The sequence below is a fragment of the Alligator mississippiensis genome, chromosome 4 (assembly GCF_030867095.1).
Source record: "Alligator mississippiensis isolate rAllMis1 chromosome 4, rAllMis1, whole genome shotgun sequence".
Taxonomy (NCBI): Eukaryota; Metazoa; Chordata; order Crocodylia; family Alligatoridae; genus Alligator; species Alligator mississippiensis.
Genome location: NC_081827.1, coordinates 157,961,306 through 157,989,028, shown reverse-complemented (window position 1 = coordinate 157,989,028; position 27,723 = coordinate 157,961,306). Strand labels below are relative to the sequence as shown.

Sequence of the window (27,723 nt, the reverse complement as noted above, 5' to 3'; positions counted from 1 at the left end):
GATGTCGGCCAGTGCCTTCAGCACCCTCAGATGGAGCTCATCCGGGCCTGCCGACTTAAAGGCATCCAGTTCTTCCAAGTGACTCTGCACCATCTCAGGGTCTACGCATGGTAGTCTGGCACCTTGCTGCTGCCTCTCTACAACCCCAGTGAGAGACTTGTCCTGCCCCTCGCTTAGGAACACTGAGGCAAAGAACTCATTGAGGAGTTCAGCCTTGTCCCCCCTGTCCGTCACCAATTGTTTCTGCCCATTTAGCAGGGGTCCTATTCCTCTCTGGGTCTTCCTTTTACTCCCTATATATCTAAAAAACAATTTCTTGTTGTCTTTTACTTGGGTTGCCATCCTCAGCTCCATGGTAGCTTTGGCCCATCTAACTGCCTCCCTACAAGCACGAGCAGAGGAGGTATATTCGTCTTTGGTGATCTCTCCCTGTTTCCACTTTTTATGTGCTCCCCTTTTGTCCCTTAGGCTGCCCTGGATTTCTCTGGTCAGCCAGGGAAGCCTCCTGGCCCCTTTCCCTCTTTTGCCTCGCTCGGGAATCGTCTTGCTTTGTGCCCGAAGGATCGTTTCCTTAAGGCACAGCCACCCTTCTTGGGCTTCCATTTCTTCAAATCTCCTACTCTGCAGTGCGTCCTTGACTAATCCCCTGAGTTCATTGAAATCAGCTTTCCTAGGTTGAAATCAGCTTTCCTAGCTTTCTTTAGGCAGGACTATCCCTGTCCAAGCCATCCCAGACAATAATTTTTGTCTAAGTTGCACTTAAAAACTTCTAAAGATGAAGATTTCACAATCTCCCTAAGTAATTGGTTCCAGTAGTTAACCACATGCATACTTAACAAGTTCTTCCTAATATCTAACCTAAATCTCCCTTGTTGCAATTTATTGCCATTCCTTCTTATCCTGTTTCTGGAGGACCCAGAAAACAGCATTATATTTATAACAAGCCTTTTCTGATTTAAAAAGTCTGTTATCACATCCTTCCTCATTGTTCTCTTCTCCAGCCTTATTAATCCCAGTTCTTCAAACCTTCTCTCATATGTCATGCTTTTAGACCTCTAATAATTTTTGTTGCTCTCCTCCCATCTTTCCAATTTGTCCATGTTATATTTAATATGTGAAACTACATACAGAAATCCAGATGAAGCCTCACCAGTGCTGAACTGAGTGGAAAAATCACTTCTTGGAACTTGTATATAACAATTCAGGTCAGAAAGCCCACTATGCTATTAACTTTTTTTCCAACAATATTACATTGTTGACTCCTATTCACTATAACTATGGCCTTTCCTATAATACTACATAGCCTACTCAGTCATTCCTTATTTTGTGTGTGTGTTTGATTCTTCTTTTCTATGTATATAAAGAGGACTCCAGATGAAGCCCAGCCAGTGCTGAACTGAGCAGAAAAATTACTTCCTATGACTTGTAATGCTCCTGTTAAGAGAGCCCACTATGCTATTAAGTTGTCCTTATTGAATTTCATTCTGTTCACTTTAGATCATTTTCCCAATTTAACAGGGTCATTTTGAGTCCTAATCCTGTTCTTTAAAGACACTGCTATCATACCCATCTTGGTGTCATCAACCATTTAATAAAGTACATATCAATTCCATCCTTCAAGTCAGTAATGACAATATTGAACAGTACTGGATCCAGAACAGACCCATGGGGATGGTCTTTGATATTTTTCCTCCCAGTCAGTCATTGAGCTGTTGACAACTGCTCTATGAGCACAATTATCCAACCAATTATGTACTCACATTGTAGCAGTTTCAACAAGATCAATGACTCTCAACTAGGGTGATGCAAGATCCTTTCAAGGGTGTCGTGGGGTGCTATGCAATATTAGCACTGTTGGGTGTGCAAACATCTACACGATTCACAAGATAAACCCCTATATTTCTAATAGAAATCCACAGTGTCAAAAACATTCTGATCTTTTGTGCGCTTTCCACAAGAATTGCTCAATTTTTTTTCCATGGTCAAAATATGAGTGAAAGATAAGGGCTGGCTTTTTCCAAGAGGTGGATTGAGACTAAAAAGTCTGAGAACAATCAATCTAGATCTAGACTCATTTGGCCCTAGATGGGGCAGCTGGTCTGTGGACTGCACCAAACCCATAGACCAGTCCTGCACCCAGAGCCACTGCTGGGCTGTGCAGCATGGACCTGGTGTCTCTGCCACTGCCAGGCTGTACAGCACAGCTCTGGAGCTCCAGAGCAGTTGCCTCATCCTGCATGGCCCCAGAGCAGCACGTGGCCACTCTGGGGCTATGCTGCTTGTAGCAGCCACTCCACTGCTCCAGGACACAAGCTGGAACAGGTGCTCCCATGCAGCACACAGGGACATCCAGCACATCCTACATGCTGTCTGTGGGTCACTCCAAGACCTACAGGCAGCACCATGGGCCAGATGATAAGGCTCTGTGAGCTGGATCTGGCTTGAGAGCAGCATGTTTGACACCCACCCCTGATTTGGACTTAGTTCCCGCAGTTTATGTATGAAAATTGTGTGACAGTGTGTCAAAAAGCTTCACAACCAATTGTTGATGACATCTCTTTTACCTATCCAGTTACCAATGTTAGACTGATCCATCTGTAATTCCCCAGTTCTTCCTTTTACTATTTAAAAAAAATAGGCACTATGCCCTTTCCCAGTCTGAGATGTCACATGTCCTCCAGAAGTATTCAAAGAAAACAGCCAATGACCCTGCAATTTTTTCAAGTAATTATCTGAATACTTTAGAAGGGCCTGCTAATTTGAAAATATTTAGCTTAGTAAAAGTCTCTAATTTGTGCTTTCCATACTCCTGGCTGAATAACTTATCTACCCATCCTGCTTCTAATTGTGCTTCTCATCTGACAGTTGACTTTTTTGTCAAATACTTAAAAAAAGGCACTAGGTGCTTCAGCCTTCTCCACACTGCCATGTTCAGTAAGGGACCGACATTTGGTCTTCCACTTACTCCTAACATTTATAAAATGTCACCTTTTTGCCCCTTGCTATCTCAATTTGTGCCTTGGTCATTCTAATTTTGTCCCTATACACCTCATTCTTAGTAATATTACTGTTTCCATTTTTGGCAATATTCTTTTTCAAGTTTCAAGTTATTGTAGAGCTCACAGTTTAGTGAAGCAAGCCACTTGATATACTTCCTATATTTTCTTTGCATCAGGACAGCATGCTTTTGTTCCCTTAATATTGTCTCCTCAATTAATTCTAAAGTCCATTGTTGCACTGAAGTCTGAAGTTCAACATTTTAATTCCGCTTTCTAATTCTCCTTTCTTTCTTGCCTTAGGATAATGAACTCTAGCATTTCAAGATCTCTATCACGAAAGTGCCATTCAGCTTCAGATTCTGCACAACTCCTTCCTCTTAGTAAGAAGAGAATCAAAAAGAACTTCTTCTCCTAGCCAGTCACTACATTTCCAGAATATACTTTATGATAATATAAATGGAGTTTCTGGTGCAACTGGAACAAAAAGGAGTGTACTTGTTATTAAATCTACCTACAAACAACAAGTGTGATGACAGATTTTGGATGTTCTGGGAGACTCCATTTATCAGAATCTTGCTTTCTTGGAAAATGCTTTTCTGACCTTTAGAGGAAGGATATTATCATTTTTATTATCATCACCACTTGGTAACAAATGAGCTAGTGTTTTTGGCCACCGGGAGTTATGTTCTTACTTAATTAAGCATGTACTATAATAGCAAGAGCAGCCTGGGCCTTCTGTTTTCCTTGCCCATAATAAGATTCCCTGAGTAGCTGCATCAGAGTCTAATTCTAGGCTGGGGAATCCCCACTCAGTTACTTTATCAGCCATTCCCATTCTCTTTGCATGTTCAGTGACCCAATTACAATATTTTTATTTTTAAATTTACACTGAAAACTGATTGCACAGAGACTCTCTTGTCTTCAAATGACATTAAAAAGCAAATAATTTGTTGAAGTAGTTCTGTATTATTTAAGCAGGGCTGTACTATTTGATGGATATCCATAGGACCAAATCCTCCCTTTGCGTAACTCCCATCTTAGCCCCTAGGAAGGGAGAATCCAGCATTAGTCCTGACTAGGGTGTGGCCATTGGTCCTGTTTTATACTGGATCATCCTGTTTTTAAACTCTTTGGGGGTTTGTAGACGACACTTTAAAGCAGGTTTAAAGTGGGTTAAATGCCTTTTGCACGGCTTTAATGTCACTGCTATTTGCACATTTGGCAGTGTATTGCGCATTAATTCCAACCGCTGTAGCACTTTCGGCAATGTGATGTGCCTTAAATGACTTCGGGATGCAGCAAATGATTTGGGGTGCTGCAAAGTAAAACACCTCCAAGGAGTTTTAGTTTCCTACCCTACAGCTGCAGAGGGAAGCACTGGGCTCCGTGAGGCTCAGGGGCTGTGCAGGCAGACCATGCAGGCAGCCTGGTAAGACAGGCTCCACAGAAGGGAAAAAAAAAAAAAAGCAGTAAGCCTGATATTTTTTTTTTTTGCCCCAGAGCCCGTCTGCCTGCCTGAGCTGTACAGGGCCTGGTGCTTCCCTCTGTGGTTGCAATGCCTCCCGGGACTGCCCAAGCTGGGTGCCTGTGGGTGGGTGCCGCTGGGGGGGGGGGGGGGGGGCGGCGCCACTGCCATGGAGGGAAGCACCAGCCTCCCCCAGCTCAGAGACCTCTTTGCCCGCCAGCAACTCGTTCTCCCCTCCCTACTGCTGGAGAGACAGGTAAGCATTGGGCTCTGATACAGATGTACACGACACAGGGTTTATTTCGCCCTAAATTGAAGTGGTGTTTTTAAAAAAACACTGCTTCATTTTAGGGAGAATTAAACCCCTGTGTTGTGTAAAAATGCCCTTTGTTCCCTGTCCACTTTTGAATAAGGAACAGACTGCAAAAAGTCCTGCTTTTCAGTTCATTGGTGGAAATACATGTCAATCACTTGTCCTTGTGATTCTATTGGCTCTGCCTAGAGGTGCACAGCCAAGAGGAGCAGGGCTCCGAGCTGGCCAGGAAGGGAGGTGGAGGACTCGAGGGGCTGGCCGCTCTGTGCCTGTGTGACGAGCCATGGCTGCAGTGCAAGTGCAGGCACAATGAGAGCTGAGGCGCTGCAGCGTGCCTGAGCTCCCCAACCTCAGGCTGGGCATGTGCAGGTGGGCACACTAAGCTGCCAGGGCCAGGCAGTTGGTCTACACATACCCACCTCTGCGCTGTCTCAGCACAAGATAATGGCTTTGACAGCAGGCAGGTAAGAGCACTGCATTTGTATCTGCTGGAATGCCAGAGGGACTGGAAGGAAGCTCTTGTAACCATCTTTGCACCCACAGAGCAGGCCAGTGAGTCCCTAGGGTGTCCTGCTGTGCAGGGAGGGGGCGCTTTGGGCAGAAGGGCCTCCAGGCTCCTGGGCCAAGTCATTAAGCCATTATTTCTTCTCTGGGACAGGCAAACCTATCTGTCTCCTGGAGAAGGAAGGGACGGTCCCACCAAGCAGCTGGCTGCACTGCCACAGACATCCAACGCCCACCGACTCCACTCAGCCCAGCTCCGACCAGAAGGCAACCAGGGCAGATTCCTGGGTGTCCAGTGTTCATGCTGAATGCTGATGGGGGGGAGGAGGAGAGGTCCCTGTCTAGTGTGTGCCCCTGGCTCCCAAGCATGGAGCTGGGCTAGAGTGAGACTGGATCCCAGTGGAGGGAGAGGGTGCTTGAGCCTCACACCTGCTATGCCATGTTCTCTGTGACCTTCAATGTCATTAAAAGTGCAAAATAACTGCCAGCAATAAGCCAAGGCTGGTGCCATTTCCCTGGTCTTTTTCTTGTGGTCATACCCTTGCTGCTGATTGGCCAAGGGACCCATGGTCCCACCCCTCAGTCCTGATTGGCCGAGGAGGTAGCACCCATGCCCCTCACCACTGATTGGTCAAGGAGGAAGTGGTCCTGACCCATCACCAAGGGCATGTCCTGTATTTTGGGGATGCGTCAGTAGCCACCCTAGTCCTGACACAGAAACAAAAGTCATCTAATTGACATAATTATTCATTAGGTTGAGTCATTCCTTCATTTCAAAGTGTTTCATGTTGTTTTTGTATGGATTTGAGGTTGGTGCTGACAAAAAAACGTCATTTAAAATTATCTTTGAAATGGGGCCAATTGTTAATTGTGAATCATAATGGAAAATGGCAAGGCTCATCTCTCCTCTCTGTGACTTGATCCTACAGAGGAGGAGGGGACATGCATAGAGAGGAGATGCAGCTAGGTGGTACATCAATCCCTTCACAGAAATAAGAAGGATAAAGTGGGGGGGGGGAGGGGGCAGGGAGCAGCTATTCAGCAAACTAGAGGATCCAAAAAGTGCATTTAATGAATCGTGCAACTTGTAAGGCTCATAATTACTGTACATAACAGTGGCGTCTCTTGTTTTCCAGCTTTCAAACATTGCCAAGGGGTTTTAAGCATAAAGTAAATGGGACAAGGGGTACAAGAATAGCTCATGGATAACCTGGGACTGTGTTCTCCTCTAATTATACCTGACTAAGCTGTTTGTCTGCAAAGGACAATGATGCAGCTCTTCAAAAGCTGCCCAACTGTTGGATGAGGTAGAAGCCATGAAGAAAAAGAATGTCCTCCCCTTGCACATGGCTTTATATTGCTCTCTAAAGCTGGGGAATTTTATTTCTAAACCATAATGGCCTGATTCCGATTTCATTCATACTCGTACAAAGCAGAATGAACTCCATTGAAGCTGATGGAGTAAAACCAGGATAAGTGACAGCAGGCGGAATAGAAAGTATCTGACAAACAAAAAAACATTCTTGACCAAGAAGTCAAATATCTAGCTGCAAAAGAGAAGAGCCATGCTTCAAAATTTCCAACCATTTCTGGTTTGAGAATTTGCATACCAAGATGCAGATGAAAATAACCATGTTAAAGCTAGATGCGTATACAGCATATTTTAAGGAAAATCACACACAGAGGAGGTTAGAGACCTGGGTTGATGAAAAGAGGCAGGACTCTTGGTTTAGAGAACACAGTGTCAACAAAACCCACGCTTTGTTCATTTAAACTTGCTGCTTTAACTGAGACTGTTTTGCTGGTTTCAGCATTATGGCTCCTAGATGTCTCAGCTATCACTATTACAGAAAATGTACAAATAAATAATCACAGCCAGGAGCTAGAGAGAAAAGGCCCAATATCATATTTCTCCAGATGCTTTCTCTTCTGCTGACCCCCAATCTGGAAAGAACAAATGGCAGTACAATATCCTGTGCAGGCTCACTGTTAGGTCTTGAGGGCAGTACGTGGTGATGATAATGCTTTAGCACAATATCTTCTACTGAAAAATTGAACAAGGAAAGTTAAATTAATTTTAACTTGTATTTCAAATTTTAACAGTACTGAATTTTAACAAGATTAGTTAATAACTATGTGACCATCCCTCTGACCCTACTGTAAATATAATCAGTCTGCCTTTAAAATTTACAAGAATGTTGTGCCAGGTTTTATTATTTAGCATTTGGTCCTTTCCCAGGCTGTAATGAATGTCTATGGCAGTTAGGAAGAAAACCTCCAACATCAGAGATGTTTTATTTCTTTTCTTTGAATCCCTCCACAGATTCCCTTTTTCCATCATAACAAGAGCTGCTTTTCCGTCACTGTCAAAGCTTCTGTTTTTCTCTGACCTTCTGGCTAGGGACAGAAGTTACATGTAAATCAGTTTAAATGATCAGAAACTGGTTTAAACCTGTCACAGAACATAAATTCAGTGCATATAAACCTGTTTCAAAATGCCTGAAACTGGTTTGAGATAAACCTGGTTGAATGTAGTATCAGACTTAACTGACTGAGCTCAAACTGGTTTATGCAATATCTGTCCCAGACCTCTTCCTGGTTTAAGTTAAACCAGACTCCCCCAGCATCCCAGCATGCCCTCTGGGCTGGGCTCTGTGCTCCAGTGGACCAGGGCTGGTCTTGTTCCTCTGCTCCCCAGCTGGAGCAGGGACAGGCAGGGGCGGGAGCCTGGCCAGACACTGGCCCTGGAAGGAAGCAGGGAAGAGGTTTATTCCCCCACCGCGCTGTCCCCTGTCCCAATGGTGTGGACCTGCATTTCTCTGCTGGCTGCTCCAGCAGCGGGGGCATGGCCAGCCCCAGCAGTAGCCTAGAGTGAAGTGGCCACGGAAGGCATCTAATTCCCCGCTCCCTGTCCTATTCGCACAGACCTGAGCTGGGGTCTGCCAGGCACTCCTCCCTTCATGCTGCAGCAGCGGGGCCAGGGTCGCAGCCAGATGCCAACCGGTGTGGCACCTTGAGGCAGAGGATGCAGGGAGGGGGGGGTTAAAGCCCCTCTACCCCCACTGCCCCTAGGGAACCACAGCCAGAGTCTACCTGCCCCAACCGCTACTGCTCACTCCCTGTGAGGGGCAAACAGCAGGATATGCCCCCTTCTTCCCCCTCTGCCAGATGCCGGAGGGAGGGGGGAATAACCCCTTGCCTAAGGGGCTGTGCCAGCCAGCCTCTGGCCGGGCCTCCGCCCTGCTGCTGGAGCAGCAAAGGGGCAGGGTCCTGATGGGGCAGCAGCCCACACCCTGGTGTTCAGGGAGCATATGCCTCTTCCCCATGGAGGGGAGCTGCAAGTGGTGGATCAGAGCTGCTGCAGACTGCGGCAAATGGTGACACTGGGGCTCAGAGGGGGCCATAGCCCCCCAAACCCTCCTAGCACTGCCACCACAGCTGCTCGTGGCAGCTTTCCCCGCCCCTGCCTACAGCGTGACCCCCCTGCTGGGAAGAGTCTTGCACTCTGAGACACTGACAGGGGCTGCAGCCCGTCAGGGTCTCTCCCCACTCGCTGCTCCAGGAGCAGGGGGCGGGGCCAGAGGCCGGCTGGCACAGCCCCCTTAACTGGGGGCAAGAATGGGGGTTATTTCCCCCTCTGCCCCTGAGGGACTTCAATGGGTCCGCTTACCCTGACTGCCACTGCTGCTGCTCGCACCCCCCCAAAAGGGAGCAAGTGGCAGGATAAGCCTCCTTCTGCCCCCTCTACCAGATGCTGCAGGGAGAGGTGGAAATAGTCTCCCACCCTGCCCCCACCAAAGAGGCTGCAGCCTCTGTCACGGCATCCCAGAATGCAAGCCTCTTCCTGGTGGGGGGGCCACGTCATGGGCAAAGCTGCCACAGACAAGTGGGGGTTGTATTCCCTGGGCTGCTGCTCTGTCAGAGCCCTGCCCCCTTGCCACTCCAGCAGTGGGGTGGGGGCCTGGCCAGAGACCAGCCTGCAGGGTCCCTTAGGCAAAGGGGCAGGGAGGGGGGTTATTCCCCACTCCCTCCATTATCTGGCGGAGGGGGCAGGAGAGAGCTTCGCTGCTTGCCACACACAGGGAGCGAGAAGCGGTGGTGGTCAGGGCAGGCACACCTTGGCTGCGGTCCCCTGGGGGTAGTGAACCCCCCTCCCTGCCCCCTCTACCTAAGAAGCCATGCCCATCGGCGTTTGGCCATGACGCCGGCCCTGCTGCTGTAGCAGCGAGGGGGAGCACCTGGCAGACCCCAGCTCAGGTCTGTGCCAGTGGGACAGGGAAGGGGGAATTAAAGCCCACTCCCTGGCCAGTTTACTTGAGACTACTGCCAGGCTGACCACGCTCCCCCCAGCACAGCTTCCCTGCACCAGAGGGTGTTTTCTAGTGCCCCCCAGCTCCCGGCCTGAGCCACTGCAGGCATGTGCCTACATTTCATGAATGCCTATTCACTTGTAAATTGATTCAATCTAGGCAGGTTAGATTAACCTGCAAAGATTGAATCAAGCTCTGGCTTTTTGAATATCTGTCCCTAGCCTCTATTCTTATCTAGTATTGTACTGTCACTAGCCCAGCCGATAAAGTGACTGTTCAAATAGACTTTGCAATGGGGTATGAGAACTTTGTGCAGTGCTCAGTTCCCAAAGAGAAAACTCACTTATAATGCATGAGAAATACTACACTTTTTAACCCATGCCATGCTTCTGAAAGGTCTCTTGTCACAAAGGAAACAGTAGTATGACATGAATTATGTATTTCATTCCCACTTGAAAATGATGGATATGCTCCTTAAGATTATGGCCCTAAGGAAAGATGTTATAGTCGAGGTTAAGGAACAAATAAAATTGCTGAGCACTATGGCAAGCTTTTGACCAAGTCAAATAGGTGAGATGGTAAAACTGATCAATCCAGAATTAATCTTGGCATAGAAAATATTCCAGCAATATACTTAATGCGACACATTTTCTTTGCATTTTGGCAGCATTGCTGAAGAAAGCAATGGAAGAAAAGTCTCCATTTTGAAAACATTAGGGTAAGTTCTATACTCGCCAAGTTACAGATTTAGTTCTTCTGTTTTTATATTTTATATATTCATGTTGCATGTTAACAAGTGAAAATATTCTGTAACACTTTTGAAAAGTTGAAAGAGGGGCCTTTCAAAGCAGAAAGCCAAAAATCTATCAAATAGCAAATGGTCTCAAGAGTTTAGTGTGGTGTAGACAAACACTGCTTAAATATAGCTCTTTTGATTTAGGTGGTCCAGTAGGCTACTGTGGGTGCATCTACACAAGACACATTGGAGTGAGGAGTGCAGCCCCTGCCAGGCTGTCTATTGCAGGGCTCCCCACCACACACAGGCAGCCCCCGCACTCGCACCAATGTAGGGAAGGTCTGCATGCTTGAGCCAGTTGCCTTCAGCGACCCCTGCCGTGCAGGTCTCAGGACCCCATGGGGAAGCAGGGGCTGGGGCTCCTTCTGGCAGAGTCCAAGGACCTACACGGCAGAGAGCAGTGAGGCAGCTGGCTCCAACACATGGAACTTCCCTCCAGTGGCACATGAGTGTGGGGGCTGCCCATGCAAGTGGCACACGAGTGGGGGGGCTGCCCATGTAGAGGTGGCTCAGCAAGGGCTGTGCTCTCCAACAAGATGTACAGTGCTAGCTAGAGCTGCACACCACTGGGCACCAGTGCCTGCGCCGGGCATGAGCACCCTGAGTGTCCCCTCCTGCTGCTACTGCCTGCGGGGCTGTACGCCATGGGGGCAGTGTGTGGGGGGATCCCCACATGCCCCCACCTTCCCTCACACCCTATCCACCCTCATACCCCACATCCTGCCCCAACTCCCCCACATATACACCCCCCAACATACCCTATTGCCCCCACACCCAGCCACACTCCTTTTTAAACCCCCACACCCCACCATACACCCCCACACACAAACACCCCCATACGCCACCATACACCCCTGCAACCACACACCCCCATAGAATATACAAGACTAAGACTTTATTTTTGAGTTATTATACAATCACCTCTATATACACTATGCAAACACAAATCATGATACAAATATTTTGTGTAATAAAATTAAAATATGTTATAGTAGGTGTGTGTTGGCTATAGGTGTTATATGGTTTAAGAAACCTTCCCAGGGATCGCTGACCTACAGGTGGTGACAGGGTAGGACCTACGTTAGGTCATTCTGTCTGCTTATAGGGTGTTGTATTCTTCGCCCGCCACGACTCTGATGTAGTTTTTGGGAGGCAGTTCCCTGTAGGCAACCTTCTATATCCTTTACTCCTTTCTCTTCGTGGGTCTCCAAACCTCCCCTTTACCCCACCCTAACCATGTCCTGTCTCTGACGAGGATGTATATTGTCAAGACTTCCAGATGACTCTAGTGATGCAAACTCCTCTCAGTGGCCATACTGACAGGGGGCCCACTTGGCTAGCTCCTTTCCAGCCTTTATCGTTCTCTCCGCCAAGCTAGAAAGTCCACAGCTGCTAATCAGTGGGCTCAGCAGTCAAAATATAGTCCTAGATATACCTGAGCCCAAAAATCAATACGGTGGTGGCCATGGCCACTGCTGGCTTACTCCATCAACATAGGAATAGTTCTTCTCCCCAACCGAAGTCCCTTTAGGACTGTAACCCTCACATGTCCTGGTCCTGCCACTTGAGGCCTCTTTAACAGTCCTACTAGGCCTTGGTAACCTTCGATCCTTAGACTTAGGGTCTTATTAAATACTCTGGGGCTTCCAGCTGCCCCTGCCCTTCCAGTGTAAGTAGAGCCTGGGTGTGCAGCCCTGTTCCAGACTGATCTCTGACCCCTGGGTCCGACAACAGCCCCCAGGAGGTGAGTAATGTCCCAGCACCCAGGTCTTCCACCCGATCTGCTTCTATCCAGGGTCCCTCTGACCTGAGAGATGGCTTGTCTCCAACCATCTGCCTGGAGTCACAGATCACTGCTCCCATGTCTGCAGGCTATTGGATTCTGTGCTCGGTGCTCCTGTGAGCACCGGGCCTCTCAGGCTGGGCTGGCTGCTCCCTGTCCTGGAACCACTCAGCCTGCCCTCTCTGCTGCACACTGCACACCCTCTCTCTGTGCCTCTTTCCGTTGATGCGTCATATCCTGCAGCTTCCCGCCTCAGCCCCAAATGAAGATGATCTGGTGAGCGACTTGAACTGGTGTTCCCTTCCCTTGCACCAGAGGCCTCCACCCAGATAGAACCTATTGTTCTGGCCTCCACCCAGACAGAGCCTCTGGCACTGGCCTGTGGGAGCTACCTGGCATGGCTTCCAGCAACTGGGAATGGGGTCAAGGTCACCCCCACCTGTGGTGTATGCTCCTTAGTGAGGTCCCTGGAGTCCCAGGTCACTGAGTTCCAGGCCCAGGTAGGCAGACTTCATGCCATTAGGTCCCATGAGCAGATTGATGACTACTACAGTCAAGCTCTTCTTCATTCTTCAGGAGAAGAGAATAAGATAGAGGAGAAGGTGGCCAACAAGAAGGCTGGTTGAAAAGACCCACCCAGAGCTACATGGAAGACAGTTGTCTCAGACTCCAGGACATGCAGGACTAGGGCTGCTTCTCCCCATGCATGAGGAGGCTCTGATGGAGACACTGGATGAGGAGGTGGGTAGTCAGTGAACTGCCACCCCCAAGAGGAGACACAGGGTGGTGGTGGGGGACTCCCTCCTGCGGGGCACCGAGGGACCCATCTGCTGTCCAGACCCCCTAGCCCATGAAGTCTGCTGCTTCCCTGGGGCCTGCATCCAGGATGTTGAGGAGACGATCCCTATGCTCGTTCGGCCTTCTGACCACTACCCCATGCTCATCATCCGCATGGGCATGAATGACATGGCCAGGAGTAATCCGGACTGAGTCATGAGTGACTACAGGGCTCTGGGGGCTGGGCTGCAGGTATTTTTTTCCTCTGTGCTTCTGGCTGCAGGCCACAGACTTAGGAGGGAAGGACGTGTTGAAGAAGTGAACCACTGACTCAAGAGGTGGTGCTCCCGAGCAGGCTTCAGTTTCTTCGACCAGAGCGCGCACTTCAGGGAGAGAGGACTCCTGGGAAGGGACGGCATCCAACTCATGCGGAAGGGTAAGTCCCTGTTCTCGGCCAGGATGGCCGATCTTCTAGATAGGGCTTTAAACTAAGATTGCTGGGGGACAGGGAAACACTGACTGGAGCATGCCCAGAGACCAGCACACAAGTAAGCTCCAAAGCTGGGGACACTAAGAGAGCTACTCTTGCACGAGCTGAGGGAATCGTTTTCCCTCAGTGTGACAAGAAATTGAGGGTCTCACTTGGAGGACTCAGGTGCATTTACACTAATGCCAGAAGCATGGGGAACAAGGAGGAGCTAGCTCTCCTACTCTCCAGTGGGCATTACGATCTAGTATGGATTACAGAGACCTGGTGGGACTCCTAACATGACTAGAACATAACTATAGAGGGCTACACCCTGCATAGAAGGGACCGAGTAGGGAAGAAAGGTGGAGGTGTAGCTCTCTATGTGAGGGAGCAGTACACCTCCTTGGAATCCGACATCAGCTCCAAAGAAGAGTAGCTCAAAGCCCTCTGGGTCAAACTATGGAGGGGGGAAGTGAGAGAAACCTAACTGTAGGTGTATACTATAGACCACCAAACCAGGGGGAGAAGCTCGATCTGGAGTTCTCTTGAGAACTGGCAGAGGCCGCACGCACAGGGGACATGGTTGTCATGGGTGACTTCAATTACCCAGACATCTCTTGGGAGAAGCACTTGGCTAAGTTGGATCGGTCATGTTGCTTCCTGACCTGTATCGAAGAGCTCTACCTGACTCAGGAATTGCATGGGTCAACCAAAGGTAATGTTCTCCTAGACTTGGTCTTGGCCAAAGGAGATGATCTGGTGAGTGACCTGAATACAGAGGGTAGCCTAGGTGACAGTGACCATGAAACCATCATGTTTGCTGTCCATCACAAGGTAGGCAAATTAGCTAGCGGGGTTGAAGTTTTGAAATTCAAAAAGGCAAATTTCAACAGGCTCCAGGCAATAGTAGGGGAAGCGCTGCAGGACCAGGGACCAAAGGTGAAAGGAGTGCATGAAGAGTGGTCGTTCCTCAAGGACACAATCCTTGAAGCACAAAATAAGTCCATTCCCATGCGAAGGAAAGGTAGCAGAAGGGCTGGAAAGGCCTTTTGGCTTAATAGGGATATCATGGTCCTCTTGAAAAGAAGAAAGAGGCATACAAACAATGGAAGCTTGGGACAGTCCCCAAAGAGGACTATAACAACGTGTAGGGAGCAGATTAGAAAGGCTAAGGTGGCAACTGAATTTAAATTAGCAACAGAAATCAAGGACAATAAGAAGTCCTTCTTTAGGCATGTAGAGAACAGGAGGAAAACAAATGGAAGAATGGGGCCACTGCTTAACAACTCAGGGCAGCTGGTTACTGACACTCAGGAGAAAACTGAACTCCTGAGTGACTGCTTTGCTTTGGTATTTCACTGGACTAAGGGGAAAATCATACTAGATAAGGTTCAGAAAGGGCATGGTGAGAATGACCGCTTTCCTACTGTTGAAGTTGAGCTGGTCCGTGATCAGTTATAAATGTCTAACTTTTCTAAGTCAGCAGCACCGGATGAACTTCATTCAAGAGTGCTGAAGAAGCTGGCCAAAGTCATCGTGAGACCTCTGGCAAAATTCTTCCAAAACTCGTGGTGCTCGGGGGAGGTCCCTGAAGACTGGAAGAGGACCAGTGTTGTGCCCATCTTCAAGAAGGGGAGGAGAGAAGACCCAGGCAACTATAGGCCAATTTGCCTAATTTGTATCCCAGGGGAAATCCTGGAAAAATTCATCATGGAGTCTATGTGCGATAGGCTTGCAGAAGATAGGATTCTGAATGACAGCCACCATGGCTTCATCGTGGGCAGGTCTTGTCTTACCAATCTCCTTCTACGACCAGGTAACTCCCCACCTGGATAAGAGAGAGGAAGTTGACATTGTATACCTAGACTTCCAAAAGGCCTTTGATCAAGTATCCCATGATGTTCTCATGGGAAAATTATAGGATTGCGGGCTTAACTGCTTGAAAGTTAGGTGGGTAGGAAGCAGGCTGTGGGGCAGGACCCAGAGAGGTCTAATGAATGGATCTGTGTCATCCTGGCGAGAAGTGGTAAGGGGTGTCCCGCAGGGTTCCATGCTTGGTCCAGTGCTTTTCAACATCTTTATCAATGATTTGGATGTGGGGGTGAAGAGCTCATTGGCCAAGTTTGCAGATAACACCAAGTTATGGGGGAGCGTGGACACACTTGAAAATAGGCTGCAGATACAGGCGGACCTAGATAGGCTGGCAACTTGGGCTGATTGGAACCAGATGAAGTTCAACACTGAGAAGTGTAAAGTGCTGGATCCATCTGGGGACGAACAATCCCCAACATACTTACAGGCTCGTGGCGCCAAACTGACTAGCACCATGACTGAAAGGGACCTAAGGGATAATAAAAGACCATGGTATGAACGTAAGCCATCAGTACGATGCTGTAGCCAGCAGGGAAAACAATACTCTAGCATGCATCAACTGATGCATCTCAAGCAAAACCAAGGAAGTGATTCTTCCACTTTACTCAGCATTGGTGAGACCGCAGCTGGAGTACTGCATTCAGTTCTGGGTCCCGCACTTCAACAAGGATGTGGGAAAACTTGAGAGAGTCCAGAGAAGAGCCACCCGTATGATCAGAGACTTTCAAGCCAAGCCATACGAGGAAAGGCTGTGGGACTTGGGTCTCTTCAGCCTAAAAAGGAGAAGGCTGAGAGGGGATTTGGTAGCAGCTTACCACTATATCAAGGAATACATCAAGGGCTCAGGGAACAACTGTTTACCAGGGCATCCTTGGGAAAAACTAAGAGTAATGGCCACAAATTCCTAGAAGACCATTTCAGGCTCAACACGAGGAGAGTGTCCAAACTGTGGAATAAGCTCCCTCCAGAGGTGCTGCAATCACCCACCCTGGAAATCTTCAAGAGGAGACTGGATGGTCACCTCACTGAGGTCTCCTGACCCCAATTGTCTTTCCTGCCTAGTGCAGGGGGCTGGACCCGATGATCTTGTGAGGTCCCTTCCAGCCCCTAACAATCTATGAATCTATTCAGCGCTCTTCCTGCCAATCCAAAGCCTCACACTGCTCTGGAAGCACTCTTCTCGTGCAAGGTGTTTGACTTTTAGTGTATGATTTGGTTTTTTTACTGGTTCTAAGATGGCAAAGCCCCTGCTCCCGAAAGGGGGCAAGGGGAGGGACTTCTGGTGGCAAACATCAGGGGGCAGGCGTGGGACTTCCAGTCCCAAGATGGCAAATAGAGGACAGGGCAACTGTCGGGGGGGGGGGGGGGGGGGGGGCTACCCACGTGGTCCTCCATAGCTCATCAACCTTTGTTAAATGGCCCTCCAGTTGAAATTACTGCCTGCCTCTGCCTTAGAGACAATCAAATAAAAATAATTTTACAACAACAGTTCAACTAAAAGTGAGTAACTAACCCCAAACAAAAATGAATCCTAGTCCAAAAGAAAGGGGGAACCCCTCCCCAACAGACCCCTCCATTCTATATAGATTTCACAAAAGCCCATCCATAAAAGTTGGCCTCGGGTATGTAAAAATCCTAGGCCCTTTCTCTGGTTGATCCCAAAACGAGGAGACCTTCTTGGCAAATGCTCTATCACTAGCCTAAGATACTATATACAGCATCTCCAGATACTACACTGCAGAGGTATGGCAGGAGGAGAGGCTGTCACTTGTGTAGAAGGATCCCAAGCTATTAGGACTTTACAGGTCAAATTCAGCATCTTTAATTATAACTGAAAATGAATCAACAGTCAGTGTAATTCTGAGAGCACCTTTGTCTCCTGCTACTAAAAACAACACTTATTAAGCAGGCTACTACCTTCTGTATTAGTTAAGTTTCCACGCTGAGTTCTGGTGCAGTCCCAAAAATGAATTACAAAGTGTGGAAATATACTCTCAGTAAATAGTAGATGACCTTCTTTTCCCAACCTACTAACATGGCGACTGTGGCATTGATGCCTACACAGTCAGATGGATTGCAAATTGGATGAAGGGTCATACTCAGAGGGTGGTGGTGGATGGGTCATATTCGACCTGGGGGGAAGTGGGCAACAGAGTCCCCCAGGGCTCGGTCCTTGGGCCCGCACTGTTCAATTTCTTTATCAGCGATTTGGACGATGGGGTGAAAAGCAACCTGTTTAAATCTGCTGATGATACCAAAATTTGGGGTGAGGTGGGCAAGCTGGTAGGGAGGGAAAAACTGCAGCAAGACCTGGATTGGTTGCAGGGGTGGCCTAACAAAAACAGGATGCGTTTCAATACGGACAAGTACAAGGTGCTGCACTTGGGCAGTAGTAACCAGCAGCACACTTATAAGATGGGAAACTCCCTTCTTGAGAGCATGGAAGCAGAAAGGGATCTTGGAGTCATCATTGACTCCAAGATGAACATGGGCCAACAATACGAGGTCACAGTCAGCAGGGCTAACCGGACCTTATTGTGCATCCACAGGTGCATCTCAAGTAGGGCCAAGGAGGTGATCCTCCCCCTCTACGCGACACTGGTCAGGCTGCAGCTGGAGTACTGTGTCCAGTTCTGGGCACCCCACTTCAAGAGGGATGTGGACAACATTGAGAGGGTCCAGAGGAGGGCCACCCGCATGATCCGGGGACAGCAGGGCAGACCCTTCAATGAGAGGCTACGAGACCTGAACCTGTTCAGCCTTCACAAGAGAAGGCTGAAGGGGGACCTGGTGACCGTCTATAAACTCACTAGGGGGGACCAGAAGGGTTTGGGGGAGACCTTGTTTCCCCTAGCGCCCCCCGGGATAACAAGGAATAACGGCCACAAGTTGTTGGAGAGTAGGTTTAGGTCAGACATCCATAAGAACTACTTCACAGTTAGGGCGGCTAGGATCTGGAACCAACTTCCAAGGGAAGTGGTGCTGGCTCCTGCCCTGGGGGTCTTTAAGAAGCGGCTCAATGCCTACCTGGCTGGGGTCATTTGAGCCCAGTTTTCCTCCTGCCCAGGCAGGGGTTCAGACTTGAAGATTTACATGGTCCCTTCCAACCCTACTTCTATGTTTCTATGATTCTATGAACACTACTACAATTCTTATCTGTGCTAGCTCTCATGCATGCCCCAATATCTTTTAAACACTAGACCGGGTTTTCAATAGCACTGTGCACATCAGGAGAGACTGAGATGAAGAGTCAGAAGTTGCCAGCATCTTGAAAAACTGAAATTCATACCTCCTTGCAGCCCTAAGTACATGTTAAGTAGAGGGGAAGGTAAGATTTAATTGTATAACAGCAAATTCTTTACTAGTGTGATTTATGTTTCATGCCCAGTTCTGCACTCAGAATGGCAAGGTCAAGAATATTCAAGGCATTTCGATAGCCAGTGAGTTTTCTCACCTGTCTTCCCCTTAATTTTCACAATCATATTTTGAAAGGCATTTTACATCTAATTATATATGCAATCTACATAAAAAACATCAGTTTCAAGGTTAAATCTGAAATTTCCTAAGCTTAAAGAGAAAATCAATACATCCAAGACTATAACACTTTTCATGGAATGTACCATTGATTTACTCAGAGAATGTTATTCTAACAAGCACTGCAATCCTGTAGTTGGGCTTCTAGTATCTCAGGGACACACAGTTAGCTATGTTAGTCTAAAGTCAGGTAGAAGGCAGGGTATAGACAGTGATCCTCAAGCAGGGTGCCATGGTGCTTCATCTTACAACAGCATGTGATACACACACACACACACACACAGAGCGAGTGAGAGAGAGTGCTAACTTTAGCTCACAAAAAGCTTATGCAATATATATCTACTTGGGTTAGTCTATAACAATAGCTCTCAACCTTGAAAGGTTCTCAGGGCACCCCGGAAGGCTGTGGGGGGCTGGAGTAGCATGGGCACTAAGGTGATGCTTGGCAGCCCAGAAATTCAAGTTTGAGATCATAGCAGAAGCATTCCCGGTGCAGCCTTTCAGAATCCAAAGGAAAATCTGCAAATTCTGCTAAATACCTTGTCATAAAGACATGAACTAAGGAAAGGAAGGGTGCCAGGGCAGCCTGGTGGAAAATCACTACTTATAAATCTACCCTACCTTCTTCTAGTATGCCAGCCAATTTACCAAATTTACTCAAATCTAAGACAATGTCCTCCTCCCACTGTTAGCATGGTGGGAAGCCCCTTGTCTTAGATTTGACTAAAGGGGGTGGGGACTGGCAAGCAGCTGCTGTGGCTCTGATTCTGGCCCTGTGCCCAGGTCAGGACTAGAATCAGAGCCACAGCACCTTCTGTCTCCCACCATCCCCTTCACCCCACCTTACCGTCAAGCACAGCTCAGCTCCAACCCAGGCTGGATTCCCTCCTGGACATGAAGCACAGGGAAACTCTGTCCTCTGCCTGACCAATCAGCATCATTGCCACTGCCGTATGACCGGCAGGGGCTGTGCTTCTACATGCTATGCTCCTGAAGGGAACAGACCCTGAAAAGCATCTGACAGTAAGAGGGGAGAAAGGAAGAGGCAGAGACTGGGGGCAGTGGGGCGCAGGAAAGGGCAGAGACCAGGAGGGAGGGGGGAAGAGGAAGAGACTGGGAGGGAAGTGGGGGGAAAAGGGCAGAGGCTGTGGGGAGCTGGTGGTGGGGAGAAGGTACAGGTGGCAGGGGTCCAGGAAGGCTGCAGGGGGAAGAAGTGGGGAGTAGAGGGCAAGGGGGCTGCCTGACCCCCCCCCCAACTTCACCCCCACTGCTTTCTCTGCTGTAACAATGGGGGTGCAGGGTAAATTTAAGATAGCCCTCTGATAGCTAGATTCTGTACCTGGAAAATGATAACACACTCTAAACAAAGACATCTAGCTTCAATAGAAAATAGAAGACTCTAGCAGGTAACTCTAATTTAGCAGGTTCCATCATTAAAATGCATGACATATTGAGTGTTCAGAGAGCTGCAAAGGTATTTCATGTTGCAAATACAGCTAATTAAAGCAGCAGCGTTTGAGTCAAAGTGAGATAACTTTCCTGCACTCACATACTAAACCCGGAACTAAATCCTTTTTCTAGAAGTTGATGACAAATTTACATACATACATACTCTAACACATGCCTCCCTGTCTGCATTGCTATGCACACAGCAGTATGATAGCATTCACAGAAAGCATTAAAAAACTATATGAAATAGGGTGTTTGGGGAGAAGATGGATGAATACATTTACTCTTAAACAGTGGAAAGAATGCAGGTCTTTTTTATATAGGTAAATCTGTTTTCATTTTGAGCAAGTAATTATTAAATTACTGCTTCAATTTTTTTTTCTTGCATTACCTTCTTTGGAAGATGTACTAACAGGTTTTTAAATATCCAGTCTAGTTTTGTATTTATGCCTATTTATTCCTTATGTCCAAATGCTTATCAAATTGAAAATTATTTTTACATTAGTCTGGGGCTATAACTAGTTATTGTTCTTGAATGCAACAAGTAGCATTAATGCAATGTTAACACTGATATGTCCAAAATGTAAAGTCATTGGAACTCTAAACTTGAAAAGTGAACTTAAAACATTCACTTCGCATGTAATTTTCAAAGGAGTTTAGGGGACAGACCAAGAAGTACATTGGAACAATGTGGCTAAATTAACATTTTGAAAACTACCTAAATGCTTAAAACTTTTTTTGGTGTTTGACCTTAAAATAAAGTTATTATGGCAATCATATTTTATTGATCCCATATGGCCATAACAATGAGTGCCCTGGTAAGGAATTTGAGGGAGGTTCTCTTCCATGAAATATCTTTCAGTGTGCTAAGCAGAGCCCTAGGAGGTAGTCTGACATGCCCAATATTGATCAATAAGTCAGAACAGGGTCTAAAAAAAATAAACGACTTTTATTTGTGATGGGACTCTTACCTCTGACAATTACAGCTTTTGAAAAATAACTATAAAAAACAAGGAAAGAAAAATGTAATATAATCAGCTATCAACAAACAGCAGCCCACATAACCATGAAATACTATTTACTTTTATATTTTTAACTCTGTCAATTTTTTTTTTTTAATTTCAAGTATTTTCTTAACAGAAAAACGTATTACTTTGCTGTTCTATTTCAGGAAAGTGTCCTTCCCTTTCCCTTCTGGGGTTTTAACTAATCAGGTCCTCATACCAAAGAGTTGCCCCAAATCCTCATCACTGCCTGCTGGGAGGGGTGTATCTGAGACCTCTCTATGAACCCTATTCCTGTCAGACCCATATTTCAGGCTAATAAGTATAAATTATATGAGATTTTTTCCCCCCCTTTGTAATTGGCTGTAATCTCTGTGCTCCATTTAAGTACCTTGCCAGTAAGAAAAAGTTTAGTGCCACAACCATTTGGACATCAGCACTCATGATATGTTCTCTGTTTCATTAGCCACCAAAGTTATATTTGTACCAAATGCTTAAAGATTAACTCCACATGGTAGGAAAAGGCCTCAAATACTGTGCTGACTAAATAAAAGCCTGCAGTGTAGTCAGCATTCCACATTCCTATTTTGAAAATTCTGTTAAAACGTTACCTAGTCAATACCTATTTTAAACCAAAACTGCTTATCTTTAAAGCAGAAAATAGCTTTAGAATTTGCTAACAGTTTTAGGGGAAAAAAAGGCAAAATCATTTTCAAGTGCCAATGTCTGGTCACATGCTATATGCCAGATATGTATTTAACTCTTGGTATCTGATGAAACACTCAGCATTTTCCCTCCTCATATTATAATCCTCAACAGCTTCCAGTCTCTAAGCAGAATCAGGCAAAACACAGAGGGGATGTTTACACATTCATTAATGCGCCATAGTTACTATGTATTAAGTTTTGTACTTGGATAATCAAGTACTAAGTTAACACATAGTAACTCGCGCTACTGCGCAGTAGCACCAATGTATTTTTTTTTAGTGATGCTTACTATGCACTAGCCTAATACTACTGCATAGTAGCATAGTTTTTGCCCAGCATGCTACTGCACAATGTTATTAGACTACTGTGCAGTTAGTATCTTGTGTAGACACGTCCAGAATGGTGGCAAGTACTAAGATTTAGGCACATAATAAAGACCCACAGAGCTGTGCTTTTATTAAGCAGCATGTCACAGAAGGTGATTAACTGCAGGGCTTTGATGTACTCCCAGCAGCAACCCCTGCATTCTAACTTCTGCAAGAGGACAAATGATCCTTCATTTTTTTCCTAAAAGCTGATTTAGCAACAGAGGAAGAGAATGGGGAATGAGAAACCAAGTAAAAACACATCATGGAGGGAGAAGAAACTGTGGGTAGGAAGGCAGCATCACAGCCTTTACATTTTAAACAGCAATTAATTGAAGGTCAGATAGCTGGAATGGACTCAGAAGGAACCAAACAAAAAATGTTAATTATTAGCAGGCCAGAATGTGTGTGCACAGTTTGGAAGATCTGGGTTACTTGCTTGGCTTCAGGGCTAGCTAAAACCACAAAATGCATTAATGACTTGCATTTTTATACCCGACAATTTGTCAACCCCTTGCTGGTTTTAATATTATTTTTTAATGAAGCATTTTATAGAATTTAAGCTAGAGTCCCATGGTAATATCCAGAACGTGAGATACCACGGTGAGGTAAATTAAACCCATATTTATACAGAAGGAGGGGGTAGGAGGAGAAGACAGGGTGGGGAGAGTGTGAATTTTCATACTAATAACATATTGACAATATAAAGGCTGTGCAAGTTTTTTATGCAGAATCCACTTCAATCATGATCTGAAACATCCCTTTATATTTCTGACCTGTGTCCCTCCAGAGCAGAAGATAAATGCCAATCCTATTAAACTAAATCTGGTTGTATAATAGGGACCAAAGACATGAAAGGAATGGGCTGAGATCCACTAATACATTTCACTTACAACCCCAAACTGCAGATGGGTACATGACCCTTTAAAGAGACTCCTTTCCCTAACTCACAGATAGATCCCTCTCCCCTGCGCAGATGGAATTTGTAATGGCAGTTTGATTTTGTTACAGGATCTGTAAGGGCCTTGTTACACAGTAATTTTGGGCAGCTCCTAGAGCTCTTAACAGCGGATTATCCACCCATTAATACCCAAAACTAGTTTTAAGCACTTGTTAGGCAGCTCAAAATTATGCTACTCCAGGGCAGGATTGTCTCTGATCTATATTACCCAGCTCATGTTACACTAAAGTGTGGCCACTCTAGGCTACATCTTAGTGGAAACATCCTACCTGCCCCCACCTCCTACTCTGGCCTGGATCAGGCCCACTGCCTCCCTCTCGACCCTCCCCAGCACCCCAGACCCCCACTCACTGCCCCTCCATTTACTTGTAGCTGCCTACAGTCTGTCACAGGACAGCAGGCAGGGAAGGGTTAATTTGCCTTCCTGGCCAGCCCCACCACTGCTCTCTCTGGGCCAGGCTTAGCCCAGAGAACAGCAGCAGCCCAGCCACAGGAGTGGCAGCAGGGACTAGGCAGGGCAATTAACTTTTCCCTGCCTGCCTCCCTAGGCCAGACAGCGCAGGCAGCCACAAGTAAGTGAGGGACAGGAGAGTTCTGGGAGCAGGGAAGGCAGAGGGGACCCCAAAGGGTGGCGGGGGACAGGTGGATGGCAGCAGAACTGGGGCAGCCCTGTGGGCAGATGAGGAAACCTGGAATAGGAGGAGAGAGATTCTTACCTTTTAGTCCTCCAAGACCATGCTGGTCGGGATATGTGACTGCTCCAAACTCAAGCTAGTACTAACAATGATCAACATTTGAGCAGCTCACGTATAAGAAGGCCCTAAAAGCATCTGTTAGAAAACCATTTGGCTTACAGACTGGTCTTTTTCCAAAGAGAACAAGAACTCCTTCTTACCTATCCTGGCAATAAGTATCCACAATTCATTATTTATATTAAATGTTGTTGTTCATTTGCTACTGGTTCCATTTTCACACCGCCAACTGGAACACAAAGATTTCTTGCTGCCTAATATAAAGCCCATACAGTACTAAGACACCAAACAAGAGTATTGAAAATATGTAGACATCAAGACCAGGCCAGAAGTGCTTTAGTACTTATTCCAACTGAAGCAGAGTTCAGAAGAACACAATAATGTCTATTGTCTTCTCCATCTATCCCGTATTAAACAGCAGCATGCAAATCCTGTTATACTAAATGCTTCCGGATCTTGATTTTCTATTCATTTCTCCATATATAAATAATACCAATGTTGCCCTGATTACATTTCTGCTTTCAAGTTTTTATTTCAAGTTTTCAAAAATGTCAGTCAAAAAGGAAACCTCAAGCCTAACAGGTCAAAGTATGCTGTCATGACAAGTATGTGGAAACAGTAATTCACAAAGGAAGATAAATAAAATGTAGCAGTATAGCACTGCTGGAATTAAGAATAGTGCTTTGTACTCTCATGCAAGAGTGTTAATACATGAGAATTCCCTATCCAATCCTTCCTAAAGTATTTCACAAGATTGTTTTACATAGTAAATTAACACTAAGCTGCCCTCATTTGAGAAGGGAACATGACGGCAAGGCTGGGGATATTTTAATACACAGTATTTTTGTCTCTACTTGCCTTCTATTTTTGCCATACTATTATCTTTTATGTTAGGCTACAAGAAACTAAAATAGCTTTAAAGTCCCCTGGCTGAAGTCAGTGAGATGAGAAGTCAATTCACTAGTCTGTTTAACAACAGCTACTTGTACAAGATATTTCTCCTGCTTTTGGGATTAAACAGGGACTCAATGCAGTTCCCTTTATTAAAATAAAGTGGTATAACAGTCACAATCAAAAGAAGGGAAGAGTCCTTGACCTGATGTTTACCCATTTGGCTTCTGCATGAAAAAAATTAAATATCAAGCACTAGGTGAATCAGTAGGTTAAAAAAATGGTCATAAGCTTTAGTGTTTACATATGAAACCAATACATGCGCCACTAAAGGCTGGGTACCATTTCATAGATTTCATAGACATTAGGGCTGGAAGGGACCTCGGAAGATCATCGAGTCCAGCCCCCTGCCCAAAGGGCAGGAAGTCAGCTGGGGTCATAGGATCCCAGCAAGATAAGCATCCAGTTTCATCTTGAAGGTGTTCAATGAAGGCGCTTGAACCACCTCCGGTGGCAGGCTGTTCCAGACCTTGGGGGCTCGGACAGTAAAGAAATTCTTCCTTATGTCCAGCCTGAAACGATCTAGTAGTAGTTTGTGACCATTCGACCTTGTCATCCCTTGGGGCGCTCTGGTGAACAAACGTTCCCCCAGATACTGGTGGTCACCCCTGATAAACTTGTAGGTGGCCATCAAATCACCCCTGAGCCTGCGCTTTTCCAGGCTAAAGAGCCCCAGGGCTCTCAGCCTGTCATCGTAGGGTCTGCTTCCCTGACCTCTGATCATGCGCGTGGCTCTTCTCTGGACTCTCTCAAGCTTCTCCACATCCTTTTTGAATTGTGGAGCCCAAAACTGGACGCAGTACTCCAGCTGCGGCCTCACTAAGGCCGAGTACAGGGGGAGAATGACGTCCTGGGATTTGCTTGAGAAGCATCTATGGATGCAAGCCAGCGTTTTGGTCGCTTTACTAGCCGCAGCATCGCATTGCAGGCTCATGTTCATCTTGTGGTCAATGATGACCCCCAAGTCTCTTTCTTCCATAGTGCTAGCCAACACAGCACTGCCGAGCCTATAAGGATGCTGCGGGTTTTTTTTCCCAAGGTGGAGAACTCTTTCTGAAGAGCCCCAAAGTTTGAGCTATTAAAACTTAACCCAAGCCTTGGATTTCCAATTGGTGAACACAAAGATATGGACAACAGAGCATTTTAGGGAAATGTTAGGATGTTATAACATTTAGGAAAAACACAAGTCCCAGGAATAAAAAAGACTTCTGAAGTAATGTATTTTTTCCCTTCTTTCCCCTTCCTTATTGTAGGATAGCGTGTCACCTCAACAAGAACCAGAGAAAGACATAAAACATGAAACACTGCTGCTATGAGGATTCAACCATCTCCAAAAGAGAAAAGAAAATATGTGGTGCTGCACATTTTTTAAAAGTGTGTCTGGAAAACAATTTGATTCTGTTCCTACAATAAAGTTTAATGTTTTGGATGCAATCATTGCAAATTGTGAAGGCTTGGCAAACAGCTCAGTTAGAACATATGGAAATTCTGTTTGCCTTCTTCACTTACAGCCTGCTAATACATTTTTATAACAGTATCACCAGCTATATGATTTCATTACAAACCATGATCCAAAACAACACAAAATCCTGTTTTTCTTTCAGGCAGGGGGTTGCATATTTTGTGAAACTCCTCATAGAATTAAAACTGGCCAACCTTACAATGACATTTGATTGCTGCACTAGAAACAAATCTAGGATGTCCTGATGCACTCAGAATTCACACTTCCTTACTTGAAGGAGTTGGTCCATTCCTCAAGCAAAAAATAATCATGTCACCCAGGGCAGAGGAGGAGAGCTCCATGCATTGTTAACAGGCAGTGAATGCCTTGTAGACAGGCAAACGTAAGTTGGACCTATAGCAAAGCAACAGCAGAAAAGCTCTCGCACAAGAGGAGGAAACAAACAATTTGTAGGCTTTCATCCTGAGACTACAGGACATGAAACATGTCACCAAGGCACAAAATTGTTTGATCATTTCTGAGGGAACAGGGTGAGCTTCCCTGATTAGTCTACTGCTCTATGAAGTAGCATAGGACTAGGAAGAAATGCTACTCCCGGTTCCTACATGCTACACAGAAGAACCTAATAATTAATATGAGTTAGTTAATAGTTAAAGCAATAGTTAATAGAAAAAATATTAATTTCCAGAGACAATCAGTTGCCAGTGCTCCACTTAAAGGAGAAGCAACACAAAGCCAGTGACTGGGTTACAGAAAGCAGCATATATAACTGAACTTCCTTGAAAATAAATAAAGCAGACACAGTTAGGATGACTCTAAGGTATCAATATCAACCCCTGGAATTTCAAATGGTAGCTCCCTTTCCTAGAACTCCTTGATACTGAGAGATATCTGACCACAAAAGTTTCCCTCTAGAAATACTTTTCAAAAGGATTGTTAGGAAAACACTGAAATAGTGACTCTCAGTTCAAATTAACCTCATAAGCCGCATCCAGATGAGCTCAGGTGTTTGGTTTCCCGGGGACAAGTAGTGGCAGCTCACCTTGTGCCACAGCTACTTGTCCCCAGGGAACACCTGGGCCACATGCACTTTGGCACGCAAGTTACCCTGGGGGCAGTAGGGGAGACTGAAGCCAGCACTGTGCTGGCCCCAGTAGCCTTACCCAGGTAAGGATGGGGGGCCTCCTGGGTCTGCAGCTGCAGCGATCCTGCCAGGCAGAGCCGCAGCATTTTCAGCGGCGTGCGCTGCC

General features: G+C 46.4%; 1 protein-coding gene and 1 long non-coding RNA gene across 14 annotated transcripts in view; one reads left to right on the top strand and one right to left on the bottom strand.

Annotated features, from left to right (window-relative positions):
• Nucleotides 1-27,723, bottom strand: part of TANC2 (tetratricopeptide repeat, ankyrin repeat and coiled-coil containing 2) — an 806,911-nt gene that overhangs the window by 152,387 nt on the left and 626,801 nt on the right. The gene's annotated exons all lie outside the window — the stretch shown is intronic.
• Nucleotides 5,042-26,445, top strand: LOC109286481 (uncharacterized). 3 transcript variants are annotated; one of them, XR_009461976.1, is made up of 7 exons: nt 5,042-5,241; nt 10,259-10,309; nt 12,747-12,911; nt 13,231-13,383; nt 14,896-15,232; nt 18,489-18,616; nt 26,265-26,445. It is a non-coding gene; the product is annotated as an uncharacterized LOC109286481 (long non-coding RNA). The 3 variants fall into 3 exon arrangements; XR_009461975.1 differs by lacking the exon at nt 18,489-18,616 and having other exon boundaries at nt 14,900-15,232; XR_009461974.1 differs by lacking the exon at nt 18,489-18,616.